General features: G+C 47.0%; 1 protein-coding gene across 2 annotated transcripts in view; it reads left to right on the top strand.

Annotated features, from left to right (window-relative positions):
* Positions 1-17,532, top strand: part of CRTAC1 (cartilage acidic protein 1) — a 147,563-nt gene that overhangs the window by 43,210 nt on the left and 86,821 nt on the right. The gene's annotated exons all lie outside the window — the stretch shown is intronic.

The raw sequence follows: 17,532 nt of genomic DNA, 5'->3' as shown, positions 1-17,532 counted from the left end.
CAGGTGTGAAATTCTTCCTTTGTCTTAGGTGCAGCCGTGGGTCAGGACTTACATACTGATGACCACGGCATATTGGCTCCCTGCCACTCTGATTTACACTGGTGAAGTGTGCTCATCAGTTCCGATAGGCAACTTCTTGATTTATTTTAGGGTTTCAGATTTGATAGCAAAAACCACTCCATAAAGCCAACATTTCTTTTCTTGGTTATGCTTCTAAGGCATTGCTGCCTCTAGTTTCCCGGTTGCCTTGCTAACCAGATCTTGATTTTCTATCAGGGCCTTAGAGCTGCTGTTCCTCCCTGGGGCTCTCCAGTCGTGAATTTGGACTGCCGCCCTGGAGAGTCACCACGAGGATGGTCCCAGAAAAAAACTAGCATAGACGGTAAATGGCTGACTTTCTTTTGAACGGCAGGAATGCCACTGCACTAGCCACTGTTATCCAGAGAGGAAAAACACTGACAACACTAGATCTGGGGGACTGTTCCCAGCGCCCTGTCCCATGAGGTGAGCAGGCCCGGTCCTAAAAAGAAATTGCAGAGATCCAATTAAGACTCCTGAGCCTCCTTTCCTTCTTGCTGATGTGCCAGACAGTGTTCCTCATCCCTCGTATTCCAGACATCACAATTCAGCTCCCGTCACGATAAACAGCTTGCCCAAGGACTTAGAACCTGTCGCAGAAGATGCCTGAGTACAGGCCCCTCAGTTACGTGGGGCCCTTAGCTGTCAGGGGCCCACCTGCCCCAGCTGTCCAGGACTCCCCACACATTCCAAGCAACCCCAACACGAATTTGGCAGTAAACCGCAAGCGAACCCGAGCCACATAGAGATGCTTGGCAGAGGCTCCCCCTGGGGCTGTGATTTCCTGAAGGTCCAGCAAAGACTCAAGTTGCTCAGAGCATTCTCTGCTTTTCTCACCTTTTGCCAAGGTGATCCATGGGTCTAAATTAACAAAAATGACAGAGCAGACGTACATTTGTCTCCATTTTATTTAATTCAACAAATACACCTTGAGCTGTGTGAAGGACCCTCACTAATGACTTCAGGAGAAACAGCAATGTGTAAGACGCAGTCCCTGTTGTCCGGATTGTAATCTAGTACGGTTGGGCCCGTACCTACATCCACAAACACCTGGCACGCAGAACAGAATGCGCTCCACTCGGGACTTAAGGCAGGAACCGAGAGCGGTTGGGAGCTGGGGAGGAGAGGAGGGTAAATCTAACCGGAGAAGTCTGGAAAGATTTCTTGGAAGGGGTGGCAGTGGGTCTGGCTTGCCCCTGGGATGGACAGGATCTCAACCCCGGGATGAGCGTTTGGAGTGAAACAAGGAATATCTACCATTTTTGAAACTCTTACCATGTATTAGGTGCTGTTCTCAGGGCTCCACATGCATGAGCTCATTTGGTCCTCATTAACCTCGTGGGGTGGGCGCTGCTGTTACTGTCCTCGCATTACAGGTGAGACAGGGGAAGCCCAGCCAGGTCAGGCAAGCTTGTGGCCAGACACTAGTCTGGGGGCGGGGGTGTGGGTGTGAGGCTGGGATTGGAACCCAGGCAGCCCGGAGCCAGCGGCCAGGCTGGTAACTACTAAACCCCACATACAAGACATTTGGTTTTCTTTTTCATTACCCTCATTTAAAAATCACTAATCAACTCTGCTGAGCTTTGTCAGAAGCAGAGTAAGCACTGAGGACCTAGTGAAGATGTTTGTTTACTCCCTCACTACAGGCTTTTGAGCCACCTAATCAGTGAGGCCCTCGAGGAGAGCAGGCTGCTGCTGTAGCCTGCCTTCCTGAGCTCTAGAAAGCCAAGGAAGGGCTCTCCAGGCTGGCAGCTCCCCCCTCCCAGAGAGTCTTTCTGGTCCTCAGAGGCCAGCCAAGCCCGTGTCTCTTCCTCTGGGGCTCTGAGCTCAGTGTCCGTGGTCCCTTTGGAGTCCTAAGATGTAAGATGTGTTTGGGGGAAGGGGACCATGCACCAGGGAGATGATTCCTCTTCCATGGCTTCATGGCTTGGAGCTGTTCACGGCCCCAAGAGGCAGGAGCAAGCTGGTTCCTCACACGACTGGCCCAGGCGCAGGCTTCTGCCGGGTGCTTCCTGTTTCCTTCTCTCTGGTGCCAGAGGCTCTTGGGGCAGAGAAAAAAGTGGTGTTTAGGCCGACTATCTGCATGGGAGCTGGGGGAACGCGGAGCCCCCGGCCCTGCACCTGTGTGAGGGTCTGCCGGCCTGGAGGAAGGGGCTCCCTTCTGTTATTTGCACAAAGGGTCCCCTGGGACTCTGCAAAGGAGATGTGGCTCCCACTTGGAACAGAAATGCCACCTGACAACAACCCCTTCTTCTAAGGAAGAAGAGGTGCTCCATCCTAACCTGGACCAGAGTAATGCCAAGGGTTAATCCTCTTTCTCCTCTTGGATGCCAAGTGAATCTTGCAGCTACTTCTCTGAAGAAAAGGAAGAGAGAAGACGTCCACAGGCTCTGCATCCCTACCCTTCCATCCCCCTTTTCCCCCCACAGTCTGACATCTTGCTCTGGCCTGGGAGGTCTGCAGTCCTTTTAACCTTCCAGCCAGGAGGCATGTCAGGAACAAGGGCTGCCTCCCCAAGCTGGCAATCTCCGAGAGGAGCCCAAGGACCAGCCGAATCAGTCAGCCAGGCCCCAGGTCCTGCTCTGCCCTAGGATTGGTCTGAGAGCATTTTGTGTTAAATGCCGACATATAAATTTGTAGACGTTCCTTGTGAGCAAATTGGATTCCTTCCCTGGGCCTTTAAGTGCTGCCATTTAGGCAGATTTAACGGGAAGCTCAGGCCACCGCCACCCCCGCTGGCACCCCTCCCTGTGCTGACCCTCCAGAGTCACCAGGGACTAGATCGTGGGCCAGCCCATGGGAGAGAGAGCTGGGGGGCCTGTGCACACTCCAGCCTTCTCTGCTGCTGCCTGCGCATCCTCCTGGCTTCCTCCCCACTGCTGCCCGCGTGCTCCCTCCCTCCTCTCCCCACTCCTGCTCCCTTTCTCCCAACGCCTCCCTCCTGCCCGCCTTCCCCTCTTCCCTCCAGTCTCTCCCTCCTCCTGTCTGCGCCGTGGCAGCTGCTTCCAATGCACAGAGATGCACCAATTCATTCAGCCTCGCAGACTCTTTAAGGTCGTTACTAAATATATCAGGCAGAAGAAAGGGTCTTTTTTCCCATCTCTGAGCCGGAGCATAAATGCTGGCCTTAGGATCGAAGCTGGTCCTCCCTGGTCCCAGATGGGAGGCAGTCCGGAGCCAGCAGCCAGCCAGGTTACAATGAGAGTCCACCCTCCCACCCGGCAGAGGTGTGACCCCATGGGGCGGGATGGAGGTGAGGCAGGATGGGGTGCAGGAAACACTGGGGAGACCCTGGGATTAAGTGATGAAATCCATTTTATATCTTCAAGAGTTCATCAGCTCTGGAGATAATTTTCAACAAAGCTATCTCTACCCCCTCTAGATTAATTTTTTTCCTTTATTTTTAAAGGAAATTAGGAAGTGTTGAAAGAGCCTGACTTGCCAATCCCAGGAATGGACTTCTATTTGAATGCCCTAAGCAGTGTTGTCACTGATATTTTTCTAAGTTGTAAGCGGGTGACCTTGCTGCTTGAGCCGTAACCGCAGGTGAACCGCCAGACTTGAGTGTTGCAGTAGAGGAAATGCACAAGAAAGTTAGTCTGCATGTTCCACGTCGGAAGGATGCCCAGCCAGCTCCTCCTCTCGGGTCGTGTTTTATGGCACACCCCATCTACCCAGTCCTCCTACTACACAGACACCCCCTTCCTGGGAGTCTCCGAGACTTCCTCCCCTCCTCCTAATGTGTGTAGGCAGAGCAGGCTGAGTTGTGATTTAAGAGAAACGCCTCCTCCCCTTGCCAGAATATCTCCCACAAGGTATGCAGTGCCCATGGTTTAGAAGTTCTTTGAGGGGAGATAAAAATATAAATGGTATTTTATCTTCAAATAAAAAGTAGATGAGGTAACTGGAGAATGTGTAGGGCATTCGTTTGTAACCTTTCTTTCTTTCTTTCTCTCTTTCTTTTGGTCATGGAATCCTTTATGCTGTGGGTGCCTCCCCAGGTAAAACGTGCCCGCTGTCATAACCACAGAGTTTTACATGTCGCTTTAAAAGGTGCATGAATCCCTAGGGGCCTGTCTTTAGACCTGCCTGACCTGCAAGTAAGAACAAACCATGGGGCCAAGGAAAGGAGGCTGGGGACACTGGCATTTAGGCGACGATCAAAAGAAGACGCAGTGATGGTCAACAAGGAAAGTTAGAAGGACTGAGTGTTCATTAGAATTAGAGGTTGCCAGGCTGTCGGTGGTGACCTGAGAGAGGGTTTCAGCAGGGAGAGGGGAAGGAGTCAGATTTTCAAGGTGTGAGCAGCAGGCAAGATGCTGGGGACGGTTCAGACGCCCTGTTCAAAATCTTGGGCCAGAGCAGGAACAAGCAGCAACCAGCACCTTGGAAGCACAGAGGAAGGAACCATCGCTTTCTGGGTGGAGAGGAAACAGGAAGACTTCACAGAGGAGAGATTTTTGAGGTGGGTCATTGAAAAATAAATAAGACTTCACCAGGTAGAAAAGTGGGTGGGGGGCTGGAGGGGTGCATTTCAGTCAGGAAGAAGAGCACTTCCATGGAGATGGAGGTGTGGAAGAGGGAGGAATACGTGCTGATTTGCAGAGCACGTGAGGAGAAAAGTGGGCAGGAAATATCACGGAAAACAGAAGCCAGAGGGCACGGGGCTGAAGGGTTTGTGCTTTCTCCTGTCAGGCAGTGAACACGTACTCAAGAGATATTTTTAACATACTTTTTTTTCCCCTTCTGATTCTAAAAGCAATATAAGCTCATTATAAAATTTCTTTAAAATATGGAAAAATACAAAGAAACATAATTACTGTTAACATTTTGGCATATTACTTTTAGTTTCCTTTCTATACACTGCATTTCGTTAAATCTAAGACACCATCATCTGGGAACCCATCATTACTTTCTGTGCCACTGAGAACGTGCAGTTACCCTTGATACAGGGCTTCCTTTTGGAGAGAGTGAGACACACCCCGTTTCAGATAGGTTCACATGGGGAAAAAATTCTGTGCCTTGGAATCAATAAGAGAAAGCTGTGGAGTTTTTCAAACATCCGTTCTCTTTCTATTCCCAATTTTGTATCCTGCTTCTTTACTCAGAATTATACCACAAGTATTCTCCAGGTTATAAAAGTATCTGTACAGATCATTTTTAATGGCTGCCTAATATTCCATCTTGTAGCTCTTCCACAATTCACTCAAGCATCTTTTTATCAACCGTTGTTAAGTCAATTTCTATTTTTTTCCTTTTTTTAACTTTATTAATTTTTTTATTTTTTTTAATAAACATATAATGTATTTTTATCCCCAGGGGTACAGGTTTGTGAATCGCCAGATCCACACATCTCACAGCACTGACCACGGCACATAACCCCCGCAATGTCCATAACCACACCACTCTCTTCTGACCCCCCTCCCCCCCCCCAGCAACCCTCACTTTGTTTTGTGAGGTTAAGAGTCTCTTATGGTTTGTCTCCCTCCCAATCCCATCTTCTTTCATTTATTCTTTTCCTACCCCCCAAACCCCACATGTTGTATCTCTACTTCCTTATATCAGGGAGATCATATGATAGTTGTCTTTCTCTGATTGACTTATTTCGCTAAGCACAATACCCTCTAGTTCCATCCACGTCGTCGCAAATGGCAAGATTTCATTTCTTTTGATGGCTGTATAGTATTCCATTGTGTATATATATATACCACCTCTTCTTTATCCATTCATCTGTTGATGGACATCCAGGTTCTTTCCATAATTTGGCTATTGTGAACATTGCTGCTATAAACATTCGGGTACACGTGTCCCTTGGGATCATTATGTTTGTATCTTTAGGGTAAATACCCAGTAGTGCAATTGCTGGGTCATAGGGTAGCTCTACTTTCAGCTTTTTGAGGAATCTCCATGTTTCCCAGAGTGGTTGCACCAGCTTGCATTCCCACCAACAGTGTAGGAGGGCTCCCCTTTCTCCGCATCATCACCAGCATCAGTCATTTCCTGACTTGTTAATTTTAGCCATTCTGACTGGTGTGAGGTGGTATCTCATTGTGGTTTTGATTTGTATTTCTGTGATGCCGAGTGATGTGGAGCATTTTTTCATATGTCTGTTCATCATCTGGATGTCTTCTTTGCAGAAATGTCTGTTCATGTCTTCTGCCCATTTCTTGATTGGATTGTTTGTTCTTTGGGTGTTGAGTTTGCTGAGCCCTTTATAGATTTTGGACACTAGCCCTTTATCTGATATGTCATTTGCAAATATTTTCTCCCATTCTGTCAGTTGTCTTTTGGTTTTTAATACTGTCCGTAGTGCCTCAGTGAAAAATGGTGTGTGAAAGCTTTTTTTTATTTCATTTTTGTTCATTTTTATTATTTTTCTCTAAGATAAATGTATACTACAGGGTAAACATTGATATGGTATAATAAGACTTATGTTTGACAAATATGTTACACTTTCTAGCTCTCCAAGGAACATAAAGAAACTGCTGGCAAACTTAGCTGGTAGGTCTGTGTTCAGTCCTGTGGCTTTTTTCTCTAACTGTGGTAAAATGCACATAACATAAATGTTACCATCTTAACCCTTTTTTAAAATGTTTTATTTATTTGAGAGAGAGAGTGTGCACAAGCAGGGTGAGGGGCAGAGAGAGAAGCAGACTCCCCGCTGAGCAGCGAGCCCGATGCAAGGCTCGATCCCCAGTCTCTGGGATCATGACCTGAGCAAAAGGCAGATGCTTAACCCTCAGAGCCACCCAGGCTCCCCCATCTTAACCATTTTTAAGGGTGCTATTCAGTGACATTAGGGTATTCACGTTGTCGTGTGGCTATCAGCACTTTCCACCTCCAGAACTTTTTTCATCTTGCAAAAACCAAAACTCTATATGCATTAAACAACAACTCCCATTTCCCTTCCACCCAACCCCTGGCACCCAGCGTTCCCCTTTCTGTCTCTATGAATTCGACTATTCTAGGTACCTCATATAGGAGGAATCACAGAGTATTCGTCCCTTTGGAACTGATTTATTTCACTTTGCATAATATTCTCAAGGTTCATCCGTGTTGTAACCTGTATCAGTTTCCTTCCCTGTTAAGGCTGATACTGTTTCATTGTAGTATATGCCACCTTCTGTTTACCCATGCGTTTGTAGGCATGCGTAAGCTTTTATCCGAAGTCTGGGCTCTCTGCAATAGATTCCCACTCAAAAGATACAAAAAAAAAGGTTCAACTCTTGATTCGTATTATGAATTTTTTTTCCCAAAACTTTGTTCAAATTTCTATTCTCACTAGCACTGTATAAACATGTACGTCAGCATTGCATATTACTCTTTGGTTTATTTTTGTTACTCTCCGATACTAGAAAAACAACTTGTCAGGGTTTTAATATGCATTTCTTAGAGCATTCCTAATGAAGGTGAACTTTCTCTTATGTCTTCATTAGCCAGATGTGTTCACTCTCTGTAAGTTGTCTTTGTGTCCTGTGACTATTTTCCTATAAATATGTAGTGTTTTGTTTATTACGTCATATGTGCTCCTCATAGATTAGCGAGTCCTTCAAACAGTCACCGATAGTCTCATGGTGCTTCCCATCTTACGTCAGGCACTGTCTAGGCATTGGGGACCCTGCTGGAAACTGTCAGACCAAAACCCCTGCCCTCCTGGAGTTTATGTCCTAGTGAGGGGAGAGAGAATGGAACAAGCTAAATGAGCAAATTGTGTCGTATGTTAGAGAGAGCGCTAAGGAGATGAACTAGGGAAAGGAGGTAAATGCTGGGGCCCGGTGTCAGGGCTACCACACTGAGGAATCTGAGGCCAGCCCTAGGGGAGATGGGGGAGGGAGCCCGAGGTCCAGGACCACAGGCAGAGGGAGCAGCAGCCACCAAGGCCCTGAGGCAGGAATACAAGGGGTGGGGCTGGCAAGAAGTGAGGGAGGGGAGAGGGGTGAGAAGTCCTGTGTGAGCCTGGCCAGAACAGCGGACCCTACCTGCCCTGAGGGCTGCTAGCTCTTGTCGGCTTCTCGCTCTGAATGAGAGGAAGGCTGTGAGGGTACAGACTTGGAGCAGCGTGCTGACACACGTGACCTGAACCGTAAAGCAAAGCTGTTTCTGTATTGAGGCGAGACTATGGAAGGAAAGGGAGGCCAAGAGAACTGCTGAGAAGTTCTTGCAGGAGTCCAGATGAAAGATGACAGCGCTTAGACTAGAGAGACGTTAGCAGACATGGGGAAAATAACCAGATTCTGCACCTGCTTTGAGGTCCAGGTGATAGGATTCGCTAATGAGTCAGATGCAGGGGTGTGAGGGGAGGACCTCACGCTTTGGTCTTTGGGCCTTTGGGCCCAAAAGGCTTTGGGCCTGAGGACCTAGACAGTCAGGAGTTGAGAAAGGAAAGGCAGCAGGGATGAAGGTAGAAGGGCATCGGAGCTCAGTTTCTTGACAAGCTACATTTGAAACGTCTATTACACTTTCAAGAGCAATATAGAGGAGGCAGCTGGGTATACGAGTCTGGAGTTCAGGGAAGAGGTCCGGGGTGGAGACATAAATCCGGGAGTTGTCAGCGTTCGGATGGTATTTAAAGCCCTGGTACTGTGCGAGGTCACTAAAGAATGGGGAGTGGCGAGAAGAGAGGCGAGAAGCCTGCTGCCTCCGGTGCTCCTTTGGCACGGTTAGCAAACATGGTCGGCTCGTACCCTGAGGGCGACCAGGCTGGGGGTGAGCCGGGGTGGGGGCAAAGACATGATCAGACCGCTGTTTCAGATCTGTGGCCCTGTGGCGTCGACTGTGGCTCGTCCCATCTCTCCTGAGTGTGGAGAGAGTCTGAGGGCTTCCTAGCAGAGGTCTGCAGTGGCCAATGGCTAATGTCTCAGATTTCCATGGTTACTTTTGACCAAAGATCAACTAACTCTTTCATCTAGGGAGCTATCATCAACAGGGTGAAGCACATTGGCAGCCCTTTGATTTTGACAGGGGAAATGGCAGGTTTGGGAGAAAAAAAGGAGAAGAAAGAGAAGGGAAAGGCAGGGACCCAAAGAGAGGCTTGGGGCTGAGCAGGAGCGCCTTCTTTAAGCAGTGCTCCTTAAGGGGCTAAGGGAGACCCTTCCAAACACCTGGTGAGCTGATCAATCTATGTATCACTGGCCCCCAAGCCTCTGACCTCAGGAGACTAGAACCTGCTTCTGCCCCAACCTGAACCTCTCCCTATCCCCGATAGAGAACCCTCACTATCTCTTATATTGGAGCTAGGATGGACTAGCGGTGCTCGGCCAAAAAGGATGACTTGCCATTAGATGACTCCTTCCCAGTATGAAGAAGGGTGACCCTATAGTCAGGGCACCCAAACCAGGGCACTTCTGACATGGGAGGAAGGGGGACCTGCTAATAATTACCCAGAACAACAAATGTAAACTGGGTAAACTCTGGTGTGCAGATCACCAGTGTCACTCCAAATGTCATTAAGAAATTCCAGTTATCAGGGGCGCCTAGGTGGCTCAGTGGTTTAAGCCTCTGCCTTCGTCTCAGGTCATGATCTCAGGGTCCTGGGATCGAGCCCTGCATCAGGCTCTCTGCTCAGTGGGGAGCCTGTTTCTCCCTCTCTCTCTGCCTGCCTCTCTGCCTACTTGTGACCTCTCTCTCTGTCAAATAAATAAATAAAATATTAAAAAAAAAAGAAATTCCAGTTATCAGCATCACCTAAGAGAGATTATTTAAAAATAAATCTCCAAGCCAGAATGCGTATGTACTGGCTCTAAATCTTTGGGACTAGAACCCATCTCTTATCCCTTCATTGCTTTTCTTCCCTGGAGAGGTGATTTAAGGTCTTTTGGAAAAGGTGCTGGCAGGAAGAAAAAGCGAGGGGCTCCTCTTTCCCATCCCCTTCCCGGGAAACGCAGCCTTCTGTGTGTTCTGGATGCTCAGTTCCTCTTCTCCTCTCTGGGTTGCTCCATTTCCCCTGACTAGATGCTGGGCTGGGGTAGTAAGACATTAAGAATTGTCCCTCTATACACACCCAGGACTCCTCAAGGGACAGCAAGATTAACTCCTTAGATGTCAGTCCCCTGGCACGTGTCCCTCCTACAAGCCAGCATCGTTCCCTTTTCATAATCCATTCTGTCTCTGTCATATGTGAATTTAAAACCGTTTTCAGTTTCATTTATATTTTAAGCCTGTTTTCTCTTCTTTGGATTACAAATGCCATAAATTTCCCACCAGTTGAATAGTGCTTCCTTGATTTGTCCTAAGTGCCAACTCTCTCTCCTTGCCCAGATCCTAGACTTCTGAAAGGTAGAAGACAGCGAATCTCTCTGGGAAGCCATATATATTCCTTCCTTACGTGATGCTTCTGTTTCAACAGTCATAGGGCAGGAAGGGACTTCAAACACAGAGCGAACTTACTTTTCCAATTTTGCCCACCGGATCTCTTTCTTGGTAGCTGCCCAGTCTGCTTGAATACCATCAGTGATGGAGCGCTTACTGTCTCCAGAAGCAATCAGCCCCAAATTTGCAGAATGGCTTTTTTTTTTTTTTTTAGTATTGGGGTTTTTTCTCCCAGCTTTATTGAGATATAATTGACATGTAACATTGTATAAGTTTAAAGTGCACAACATGATGATGTGACACATATTTATTGTGAAAAGATTATCACAATAAGGCTAGTTAACACATCCATCACCTCCCGGAATGTTTTTTGTTATTGCTGCTTAAAAATCAGCCTCCCCTGGGATAGAATGATTCATGTGGTAATAGAGTTGGAGACATCAGTGCTAACTCCTGTTTAGTTCAATATAGATACAGATGGTTACATATAGAAATGCCTCTAAATATGTATATATACATGGGTTAGATACACACATATTTCCTTGCTCTGTCATCTGGAGGGCCTAGAGCTAATGAACACCCCAATAGCAATGGGCACACCCAGCCCCCAGATCTTGGTTTCTAAAACCATTCTCCAATAAAAGGAAGCAAGACTTCCTAGAGAAATGGCTGATTCTAGGACTAGTGCAGGAAATATACAAGGCAAACCTGGAGCACCTGTTAGTGACAGAAGGTAAGGAATTGGTCAAAAATCCACAGTAAGAGTAGGCCTAAGAGGCCAGGAACCGACTGAAAGGGCTCCCAGTGATCAAAGCTGGAACAATTTAAACAATAACAAAAAAATAAAAGGTTATAGTATAAAATAATAATAAAATAAAATTTAAAAATAAAAAAATAAAGTATAACATAATATCAATGAATCTATACTGATATAAGTAACTGATTAAACAAATACATAAATGAGCAAAAAGAGATAAGTCTCCCATGAAGAAGAATTCTAAATAATGTATGGAGATACTTCATCCTCAAGGTAGGCGAAGCATAACTATGCTCCATAACCTAAGTGTGGGCTCCACACAGTGACTTCCTTCCAAAGAGTGCAGTATGGAAAGAGAGGGGAAGAGTAACTTTACATGGAGAAATCCACCAAATACTGCCTCTGCAGGTGGTCAAGGTTAATGTCGACAGGGATGAGTTGATAGTATGTACCACTGATGTGATGAATATGGCATTTTACCCCTGTGGTCTTCCAAAAACCTGTGACCTCGGTCTAACCATGAGAAAAATATCAAGCAGATCCCAAATGAAGGACATTCCATAAAACAGCTGACCACTCAGGAAACATCTGAAACTGTCCAGGACATCAAAACCAAAGAAAGTGGGAAATTGTCACCACAAAGATGAGCCTCTGGGGACGTGACCACTAAAGGTGATGTGGTATCCTGGATTGGGTCTGGAAGAAAAAAGGGGCTTTAGGTGAAAACTAAGGATATCTGAATGAAGTATGGACGTTGGTTAATAATGTCTCAATACCAGTTTATTAACTGTGGCAAATATAACATACTAATGTAGGAGATTAATGACAGAGGAAACTGAGTGTGTGGAGTATAGTGGAACTCTATAAAAAATTTGCAGTTTTTCTATAAATCTAAAACTCTATCCCAAAACTAATTTTTTTTTTTAAATGAAAATCAGGGCACCTGGATGGCTCAGTCAGTTAAGCATCTGCCTTCAGCTCTGGTCATGATCACAGGGTCCTGGTATCGAGTCCCACATAGGGCTCCCTGGTCAGTGGGGAACCTGCTCCTCCCTCTCCTTCTGCTGCTCTCCCTCCTTGTGCTCTCTCTCTCTCTCTGTCAAATAAATAAAATCTTTAAAAAGAAAGAAAGAAAGATCAGCCTTTCCTGCCTGCCTCCTCCCTTTGTCTCTGTCCTTAGCCTAAATGCATTCTCCATTATAGCTATCACACTCATCCTTCCTCCTGCCCCATCTGTCTTCTCATTTCCAAGTCTAATACCTCCATCTCCTTCATCATATCCTAGGTCCCGGTTTCAATTTCTTACACTGACTGGATCACCCTTCTCCAGACAGCTCAGTTTGCCAGCAGCCTCCCAAGTTCATGGACTTGTCCAGAACCGAACATAGCACTCCCAGCATGGCTGTTCAGCCCAGGGAAGAGAAGGGCCCTGTCACCTCCATCTGCTTGTACACTCTATCTCTATTACTATGGCCCTCAGTGACTTCAACAACTTGTACTTTTGGGGATAGCCACCTCACATCAATATCTCAATATCTCCAACTACCCAGATTTTTTTTAAACAGATTCATGGCAATCAATATAAGGAATAACTTTCTGCAAAGTTGGAGCTTACCCCAAAAAAAAGCAGGGTGGGCGGTTGCCTCTAGCGGTAGTGAATGTTCCACGAAAGGGAGTATTCAAGTACACTCAGCAGCTGCAAAGAAAGGGGAGATCCAGTGGGCGGATTTACAGTCTCCTAGACAAGTTACTTAACTGCTCTTGCCTCAGTTCCCTCATCTTAACACTGAGGGTAACAAGAGAACCTGCCTCATATGGGTTTGAGAACAGAACAGGTTAATGTGTGTTAAGGCACTTAGGCCACTTTCTGGCACCCAGTACTATATACAAGTGTACTTATAAGTACTATATAAGTGTTTGCTATTATTTTCAGCTACTATCTAATATTTGTTTCAAGGATGCAGATGGTCCATATGTAAGATTTGCCAGCAGCCCCTGGAAATCACTCCTGATTCCCAGGTTCCTCTTGGATCTTGGCTGTGACACCAGCCCCAGCCATGTTTCCTCCCCAGCTCTCCGTCATCTGCCCATTTGACCAGCAGGCCCATCAGTGTCCTTCCAATTCTTTTGTGTGCAAGTTGAAGAGAAGGAGAGTAAGGGCAGAGCCCCATGATGAGTGCGATGGGGTGATAAGGCCGGTCTCCTACCGGCCAGGCTGATATTACAGTGCAGAGAATGAAACAGCCTCCATCCTGGGGAGCCAGATTGGTTTTACCACAAATCATGACAAGCGCCTTACACATGCTAATGACTCACTTCCTTTGGTTTTAAAGCCCAGCCATTTCAGGAACATCAGGGTAAATGATGGGCTCAGTAGCTATCGAGAAAGAAGTTAGAGGTGCTGGCGTCTGAACTTAATTAGACTCCTGTGCTCTTTATAAGGCCTGATAAGGTCAGGCAAATACATTCAGCGTTAATAACATTATCAGCACTGCATGGTGGGCAAGCCTTGCCAAAGTCGATATGTCAAGTTTTTGTGGTTCGAAACATGTGTCTTCTATTCACGCTCAGGCCTGTTTCTTGCGTGCCAGCAGCTGGTGCCACATCTGGAAAGCTTGTCACTGCTGTGGCTTCTTTTCTCCTATGACTGTTTGATGGGACACGCCACCCCACCTCAAACCTTTTAAGAAGAAAGGGCTCATTCATTCATTCTCTGATGGCTTGTCAAATGGCAGCCCTGTGCATTTGCTCCAGGGAACCCGTGTGGACCAGACACACTCACGCTCCAGAGCCATGGACCTCAGTCATCAGTGTGCAGAATACCCAAGGGTGTAGTGTGGAGCTTAGGAAAGAGGCATTTCGGGACCCCACACCAAGCCCACTGTGTTAAGAATTGGGGGCAGGGGTGGTGCATGGCCTGGGGCTCTGCATTTCTCTGCATTTCTGGCATTCTTGACCAGGTGAGCCAAGGACCACACTTCAGGAAACACTGATCAAAGGGTTTTTAGGCCTCCATAAGCCATCCACCATAGTGCACTGGGTCCTGAGTGTAATTAGCAAGTCATTTTGTCTTGCAGGAGGATCAGGGAAGGCTTCACAGAGACTTAGAGCCCAAGCTGAAGGCAGAGAAAGCCTGTAGGTAGGAAGAGCATAGAGCAGGCATCGAGGACTGATTTGGAAGGGAAATACTTTCAAGGCATGAGCCTTGGAGACAGACAAACCTGGACTGAACTCCAGGCGATCACTTGGTGCCTGTATGTCCTTAGGCAAGTTACAGAAACTCTCCGAGCCTCAGTGTCCTCACCTGTAAAGGGCACCCACCTCCCTCTACCTCACAAGGTTGACAGGTTAAAAAAGAATAAATATCATAATACAGGGTTTATTCACCCAATTGTGTGGCATGATGTAGCTCATCCACAAATGGTAACTGCTAATAAAAATAGTACGAAAAAGAAATAACCATCTGATAAATATTATTCTGTCTTACTGAGGAGCTTCTGGGTTATTTTGTGGAGGCCATGAATAGCCAGCCCATCGAAGTTTTTAAAAGCAGGGGTCATAGTTTATTGGGTCAGCCAATAAATATTCATTAGGCACCTACCCCATGCCGCACCAGAGGCCAAGCAGGTCTGTGCTTTAGATGGTGGCTCTGATGGCGCTGGCGGGAGGGGACCTTCCCAGCCTGCTGAATGGTCCCAGCCCATGGTCTGAAACTTGAGCATGCCTCGGAAACCCCTGGAAGCCTTTTTAAAAACACAGATTACTTGACCCCATCTTTAGAGTTACTGATGTCACAGGTCTGTGGTAGGGTCTGAGAAACTAGCATTTTAAACCAGCTCCCAGAAGATCCCAGTGCTGCTGGTCAGGGGACCACAGGTCGAGAACCGCTGGTCCAGGCAAAAGATGAGGCAGGTACTGACTGGGGCTGGTGGCGGGGGGGAGGGACTGGTTTTAGGCAATGTTTTAGGGGCGGAATGGACAGGAAATGGTGATGACAGGGCCCCAGGGACAGTGTCCCTGGATTTTCTGCACACCCCTGGGGTCCTGCTGACCCACCATCTTCGGGGGCTAAGGAGCTGCAGCAACATGGTCCGGCTGTACCCTTGGAACCTTCAGTCCTGTCGTCTCAATGGGGTTTCCCACTGTGGTCTTTATCTCTGTGTATGTTCAGAGGAGAGCTTTTTTTTCCCCCTATTCTTTTCCCTCTCTCTCTCTCTCTCTTTTTTCTTTTCTATTCCTCCTGGGGATGTTGATGCCACCGAGATGCACGGGTACCGTTCCGCAAGAGTGCCCGAGGTGTGTATTGAATTTCAGTCCCGGATCATTTAATGCGTGGTGACAGAGGGAGCGGATGTTGTTTGGATTCATGTGGAACTCTCCGCCTTTTCTATTTTCTGTACCAAAAACCGCAGAGCCTTGCTCAGCAGCCGGCCCCTGAGTTCCCCTCCTGCAAGAGCCTTGCAGCACCAGGAGCGCCTTGTCCCCGCAGCATTGCCAGAGCTCCTTGTGAAACCCAGTGGAAAATTGCCGCGTTCGCACAGGTCTTCTGAGCATCCGTTTCATTTAAAGCTCTCCACCACTCGAGCTGTTACTGAATTAAACATCGAAACCAACAACAATCAATAGCGTAATAACATTATGTTCTGAAATGTGTTCTTTAATAATGACCGCGAAGCTCTTTGAGGGTGGAACGGGTCTGCGTCGGTGTGCACTGAGCGGCGATCGGCATCCATTCCTTTCCAGCTGCTGGTTTTGAAAAATGGCTCTGAGTGTTTCTTACCGATGCAGAGTGTCCTGTTTTCTGTGGATCAGAAACTTCTTGTAGGTACTGGCTGTGATCCGCCCCTCCTGGGCTCGTTCGAGAAGGCTGCTGTGGCCTCTCAGCCTGTCCTCTTTTTTCTTTGACTGAAACACTGGACAGAGAGAGCCAGCCGTTGTGACCTGAGGTCCGACTACAGATGGGCCCTGGGTGAAGACGTCCAGCAGGGATGGAGACTGCGTGCCCAGGAGGAGGGATTTGCTAGCTTCCTGAGCACGGTGATGTTTGAAAGCTTTCTAAAGAAAGTTAAAGACATGGAAACTGTCTTCTGGGATCTTGTGTTCTAAAAAAGACACCAGCAAAGACGGCAGACGCAAAGAAGACACAAACACAAGTCCACGTGGAAATTAACCAGTTACTGTTAAAATTAGATGCAGGCTTGGGGGGGCAGATGCTCCATGGAGGGGAAGGCATGAGATCAGGGCACATGAACATTGGGGTGTTTCTGCTCATATGGAGTCAACATTCTCTTTCTCAGCCCCTTCCAGGCAAAGGGAATGAAGAACTAGGAGAGAGTGCACTTTGGCTTTAGATTTAGGATTGTAAGGCCCTAGAGAAGTTCATAATTTCTCCAAGATTCTATATCTGCCTGGTCTCATTCCTGAAAACATGCCCAGTCCCTCCCCTCCTTTCTCTCTGACCCAAGTTCCAGACTTGGTAATTAATGTTTTCGGATATCTTTGAGACGATTTTCATTGGGTTTTGGAGAGAAAATTATACTGAAGAATTTTAAACATATACAGAAATAGGCAGAATAGTATAATGAGACTCCTATAATTTTGGTGAGTTTTTAATGACTGTCATACCTGATCATTGATATCCCAGAGTGCCGCGTTGTTGTATTTCTTGTTTGGGGTTAACAAAGGATGAGAAAAAGGAGAGGCAGATAGAATATAAAGTTGAAAGTGATAGAAGGAAGGCAGAACGTACAATTTCTGTTTACTTCTGTCTTCTCCGTGAGGGGCCTTCCAACTTGAACAGGTAGAACTAATAATCCACTAAGGGACTCCCAGCATAAAGCAGGTGAGGTCAACATCCGGTCTTCTCAAATGAAATCACAAAACAAGGTGCATTTCAGGAGCTGGGGATCCCACAGCCATGCTCTTAATGACACATGGTGATCCTACAAAGTGGTGCAGTCAGAGAAGAGAATAGGCAAATTCTTTCCAACAGGAGGAAAAAAGAGTGTATCTATCCACTAAAGAACAGTAATTTCAAACCAATGGCTTGTAAGTTTTTTGGACATGGTGTGTGATCACAGTGAGCCAGCACTGGCCCCATAAGAATAATCCATACACCACCCAACCTTGTTTTCTTTGCCAAGGAGGCATTTGGCTGGTAGACTGGCAAAATGTGGGAGACATAGCTTATTTTTATTTTCGTGAAGAAGTCAACAGCCTCCCCACATACTATAGTAACCAATACGTTGACTTGTGAGCCAGATGATCATTCTCTTAGCAAGATCCTGTCCTGAGGTTGAATCCAAAGTCTGAGGGAGGCTTTAGATAGAGTGCCTGGGGCCCTGTCCTGGGTCCTGCCTCGATGGACCCATTTTCATCAATGACTAAGC

This window comes from Meles meles, chromosome 13, assembly GCF_922984935.1.
Source record: "Meles meles chromosome 13, mMelMel3.1 paternal haplotype, whole genome shotgun sequence".
Taxonomy (NCBI): domain Eukaryota; kingdom Metazoa; phylum Chordata; class Mammalia; order Carnivora; family Mustelidae; genus Meles; species Meles meles.
This window is presented reverse-complemented; position numbering and strand designations above follow the sequence as displayed.